Genomic DNA, 5,981 nt, shown 5'->3' on the forward strand with positions numbered 1-5,981 from the left:
ATTATGCAGAGACACCGTAAATCAAGAGGCAACAGCTACATCCCAATTACATTTGAACATGTTTTCTTCAAAAGAAAAAGTAGCCCTTTAATTGAATTCAATTGGAGGTGAATGCGAGCAAAACGAGGCCAAATGAAAGTTTAAGGAGGCCGTATTGATCTGTGTGGAGGTTAGGGGTAGGTCACCCCTATCAGAGAATCAACAAACAGCCGCCAGCGCCCTCCTCAGCTAATCCAACCACCTTCTGACCTGCCCCACCGTTTCCATGGCGAATGACCCTGAACCGCACAGACCATACACTCAGCTCATTTCTGAGTGAAAGCAGCTCTACAAAGATGCTGGAACTACAAAAAATGCTTCACACACAGTTTTCATTGTTTTTTCCAATACAGTTTGGTGACTATTCAGAAATGTTACCTTAGCTGTTTTGTTTTACGAGATTTGTAGTAATTTTTCCCACTGTAATCAAACATTCATGTAGCTTTGATTGGTATAATATGTGAAACCTCATTTAGATGAGTGATACAAGTTGCAGATTTTTTTTTTCTATGCAGCTTAAGATGCAGAAATTGTTGCACTGCTTAAACTTTCTAGGACCAAAGACGTTAATTTGTGCTTTAACATACATTAATAACACTGAACTGTGCCAAGGATGAACTTAATTCACCAAAAAAAACAATTGCTGTGTCCTTTATGTCAAAAGATAGTTTAACTTCTAACAGATCAATTAGTGTCTTGCAAATAATGTCAAAAGAATTAGAGAAACGTCAGTCATTTTAAAACATGTTTAATTTCTGCTTCCAGTGCAGGAACAGGTCTATGTTACTTCATAGGAACAAGTTGAGGGTTAAAAGGTTAAAGTTGGGGTCATATAAACTGTCTTCCTTGACCTACGAATATTTGACCTATTTAACTCCAATACTCTCCTGGAACAATGATCTGGTTTAGTGGTTTTAACTCTTTTATAGTTTGTCAATTTTCCAAATCTCTCCTTTTGTCTTCTACCCAAACTGAAATAGTAAATTCAATTCCCCACATTTATCAGCTGGTGTTCCACATGGGTCTGTGCTGGGTCCAGTTTTCAGTATGAATGATAACAATCTACCTTTACATATGTCATTATATGTCAATGACACTGTTATTTTTGAGAAAACCACATAAGTTGCGAGCAGGTGTTTCAGTAAAGATTGCTAAAATGTTATTCTCTAAAATTAACTGCAGACTGATTATTTTTTTCAGTGGATGAATGACTTCCATTTGTCTCACCATATAAAGATTTAGTTTTGTGTTTAAATTCAAAAGTTAAATTCAACATTCACATAAATAAGGTCTGTTCCAATCCACATTACAAACCAAAGTATTTATGAATTAAATTAATTCATTTGACATGTTGGTCGAACACAAACCCTATTGTTAAACTTTAAATGGTATGTTTTAGATTTACACAGCTTGTTTTTATAGTTTCCATCACTGCAATAATTTAAGGAAATGAACCTTGTTTGATAATGTTTTTAAAAGTACAGAAATTATTCTTAGTTGCTGTATGGTGTGGCTTCTGCTCCTCTGCAGTGTCAGTCTTGATTCTTTCTTTACTTCTTATAAAATGTAAAGCTATGTGTTTTTGAGCGGTCTGCATTAGAGTCATCTGTTTTAACTTGATTAACCACGTGTCCATTATATTTATAATATTGTCTTAGACAACAAGCTGGAAGCCTATTAACATCACACATGTAACGTGGGTACATTTACATGCAACTTTTTTTTTTGCTTATTTATTAATGTAAGAAGTTCCTTTTTCAATCCTGAAACAGAGTTTGACAGCCATGCCCTTCAAATAACATTTTTTGGTCTGAGAAATCCCAGATTCTAGCCTTTCCTCACTGTTTCCAAATCACCCTCCCTTCATCCTTCTCTCCTGCTCACACCCCTCCCTCCCTCCAAGGCAGGCAGGCGGTGGTGGTAACCAAGCCTCTGGCAGTGTGTTCCTATCCTGCAGGAGCCCTCAGGTTCCAACCTGTCAATATCCCAGGCAGCATCTTGGCTCTGCTGTGGCTCAGTTAACCTCCTCGCCCACTGCAACCGCACGAAGGGCTCCTGTCCCTCCGCCAGTCCAAAGAAAAGCACGTCACCCCTAAGCCATCTTCTCCTCCAAAAAAAAAAAAAAAATTTGCTCCAAACCACACACAGTGCAAATTACATCTGCAAAGGGCAGCATTCTGGCAGGAGCAGCGAGCAATATGGCAGCTGACAGCAGCTTTCTGCTCGGATGTTTTGGATGACGGTCGCACTGGAAGCTTATGATGGTGAAGAGGGAAGAGATGAAGCCCTGAGGAGAGAAAGGCGCAGTAAGTAAATGACATAGGTTACTCCGTCTCATAATTATTAATTTCAGAGTGAGAAAGTGCTACTTAAATTACCAAAGCAAGGTATTAAAACGGATTTCAGGACAAGTTGAGGACAGACTCAAGATGGTGGTCTTGGAGAGCGTTTTTGATCGTTACGTGTATATAAATCCAGTCCCAAGTGTGGTAGCAAACATGTGGCAGCATGTCACTAATCCCATATGAAACACACACACACACATACACACACACACACTCTTTCTCCTCCGTGCCTGACTGCGAGGCACCGCGGCTGTCTGCCCGGATCTCAGGTTACGGCCCGACCAGACTTTGTGGAAGCTTCTCTCCCACACCCTCTCTCCCCCTCCGCAGGCTCCGGAGGACATATCGGGTTGCCGGTTCAGCGCCGGCCAGGCTTGGCGCTGGCGGCAGCTTGTGATCTTGGGTGCCGGTGTGTGTTTTTATCTCCCACTCTTTGTATCGGCACAGACTCCTAATGTCTCTGCAGGTGTGTAGGTGTGATTACCAATACAGTCCCTTGAACACATGAACCTCAGCTTCAAACCTCAAATTAATATACGGTGTTACAGGGAATTTTTAACCCAAACAATACCCTCAACCCTCACCTGCAAACATGTGGTGCTACTAAGGTGTGTGCACCAGTGAATATAAGTTTGCTTTTAGGTTTATTCGTCTAAACAAAGAATACTTTATCCATATCTGAGCAGCTCGCTGTAGCCCGCTTGTTAGAAGCAGCTGCAGGGAAGCAAGACCCACAGGTCAACATGCAGCATATCTTCTATAGGAGAGGACTTTGTGATGGTTCTACTGCTAGCTCGCTTGCTTCCTAGCCCGGCATGGAACGGCACTCATGAATTATGCATAGAGACATCTGCCACCTCTGAATTATAGATCTGTAGAGGGCCCAGCATATGGGAACAGCCCAGCAAGTGCTAATGGCTAACTCCCAGAGACAAAATATGGGTTAGAGACGCATGAATGATAGTTAGGTCATGAAACCTTCCAGTCATTTGGGTGTGAGGTGGAATGTAAATGTGATTATTAACGTGTCTGTTTTTGTTTGTGGCTGTGCTTGTTCATACTCAGGCTATAGAGCAGAGAGAGGTTGTACTTTTTGAGAAGAAACAGGCAATCTTAAGACTTTCACTTTGCTCCCAGCCGTGGGGCGGTATGAGATGCCTATGGACGAAATGTTGACAAAAAAAAAAAGTCTGGTATAATCTAAAACAGCAAACAGCTTTTATCTACGACATCAAGAATTACCCTGACTGATGCTCAGTGGTAGTTCTGGCATGAATGTCGCCCTGGGCAAGAACCGGTACAACACAATGACCCCACCCCAATCAATCATGCAAATAAGACAAAAACTCATTCAGGAAGAAACTGTGTGATAACAAAAGACGGCCTTCTGCTAGTGCCTAGTGCTCATGGTGGCATGTTAATCTGAAACCGCCACTGCTAATGCACTTAGCATGTCGCTTCAGTCAAAATACCAATGAGTTGATTCTGATACGCAGATTTAAGCATAAATATCGAATAAAGTCCTCCTCAGTTTTGTAGTTTTTAAGTGCTTATGGGTAAAAACTGTTTGTGCTTTATAGAGAGTATTACAAGAATAACAAGTTGATATCTTCTGGTTAACAGCTTAGCAGTCTCAAAACAGCTACCTGTTTATTTTATTCAATCAAAAGCACTAGTAGTAATGTTACAGAGCCAGCAATTAAAACCGTCTTATAATTGTGTTTTCTGTAACACTGTTCATCTTTCGCAGTCATTGACTTCTTTCGCTTACATGTGAAGTTTAATGGAAACAGAATCAGGACAACGTGAGACAGATGTGCAAAAAATTAGCTAATTAAAAACTGATCCAGTGTTTCTATGGGTTCCAACACAGGGTTTGCATGTGCAACGTTTACTTCCTAGTCACCGTTTTTAATAACTTCTGGATATCCAAACAACAGCCATGTGTTACAAAAAGAGGCTTTTAAAAATGTCCGCGTTGAAAAGTGCTTTTAAAAATCTATGTGAAGAGGGTTGAGAGGGGGATTTAACAAGACTGATTCACGAGGATCCTTTAGTTTCCGCTGCCTATTTTCATGATCAAAGACTCATTGAAACAGATACATTTTCCCTTTTTTGAGGGAATAGCATATTAGAATTCTTTCAACCAGCTGACTAGCAGTGTGCAGCAATAGATAAATCTCCATACAGACAGGAAAGCTTTGTCAAGCCGGTATGTCATAAAAAGATCTTCAAACCAGGAACAATGTGATGGAAATGCACATTTACAGCTTTCACACTCTTTGTAAACCGTAACACCAGGAAATGACATGTGTGTGTATACCACACATGACAGAGGTATGAACATCTATGACTAACGAAACTTTCAAGCATGGGCAAGCTACTAAACAATGTCAGTAGAGTGAAGCGTCGTGCTACGGTACATCAGCTTTTTAAAGCCTATTTCAGCCAAAGCGGTGGATAGAAATGAACAAAAACAGAAACCACGAATCTAACAAGTGATGACTGGTATCTCTGAGCCTTTTATGTAGGTTTCCTCCGACTGAAGAGCAGCCTGCCTGAATATTCTATAACCTGATTGCAGGCCCCGCTCTTTAAAGGAGCACAGCGAGGATGGCGGGGGGGCTGTATTTTCTTCCGGCCCAGTCAAGCAGGAGGCCTGGTCTATCCGGGACCACTTCGATCGCTGCTTTTTTTTTCTCTCTCTCTCTCTCTCTCTCTCTCTCTCTCTCTCTCTCTCTCTCTCTCCAGGATTATCCTCTTATCAGCACTGCAAAAGCCAGGCTGCGAAGCGCCAGTAATTAGCCTATCTTTAATTAACGAGCACTCTGCTTCAAAACCACCCACGGCCGGCGTAGGCTCCCACTTGGAAGGCAGTCGGCGCAGCGCAAGGATGAGCAGACTTAATCTTGTTTTTGTCTGGGTGAGGGAGAGTGAACGCGTAGAAAAGGGCAAAGTTCATCTTCAAGTAGTTGGGGAGCCGAGCTGAGCAGAACATCCCTCATGCATGCTCGCTTGCAAACAACAAGGGAATCCTGCCACCCACAACTGTTCCACTTCACTGTACGTATGTGTTCGGGCGTTCATTTGAGGCTGTACGCTGGTGTGTGTGGATGAATTGCTGCACATAAATCATACTGCCTCCTCACTCTCATTAACAAACCTAAATTTACAGGTTTACTTAAGCCTCCTTCAGATCTGCTGCGGAAACTCAGGTGGGAGGATATGAGGGACAGAAGTCACTTTAATGAGCCTTACTCAAGTTTACAAGACTCACAACTTTGCTTGTGAATACTTTTCAGAACTTGGAGTAAAAGAATGGAGTAAATGTTAATGCAAACCTCAGAACCTTTGGTCAGGTGAGTGTAATGGCTGTAGATCAAAGAGGACTGGGACAGGCCAGGGCGGTGGGAGTGACAAGAAAGATCTGGATGAAACCTGAACAGGGAAAGCGGACGATGCCTGAGATCGGCCTGGTCCGGGACTGTAGAGCAGGAGAGGCGACGGCGGCCCCAGCATGCATACATTAGTGGTGCTTAGGCTCACTAATTGCTTCTCACTTAGACAAATCTCCTGCAAATCACGGCTGCGCCGCCA

At 42.3% G+C, this 5,981-nt stretch overlaps 1 long non-coding RNA gene across 1 annotated transcript; it reads right to left on the reverse strand.

Moving 5' to 3' along the window:
- Positions 1 to 771: 771 nt before the first annotated feature.
- Positions 772 to 2,944, reverse strand: LOC145552226 (uncharacterized). The gene is made up of 2 exons (XR_014088189.1): positions 2,418 to 2,944; positions 772 to 2,326 (listed from the first exon to the last, which is right to left on the reverse strand). It is a non-coding gene; the product is annotated as an uncharacterized LOC145552226 (long non-coding RNA).
- Positions 2,945 to 5,981: the final 3,037 nt, after the last annotated feature.

This window comes from Poecilia reticulata, chromosome 7, assembly GCF_904066995.2.
Source record: "Poecilia reticulata chromosome 7, P_reticulata-male-v2, whole genome shotgun sequence".
Lineage (NCBI taxonomy): Eukaryota > Metazoa > Chordata > Actinopteri > Cyprinodontiformes > Poeciliidae > Poecilia > Poecilia reticulata.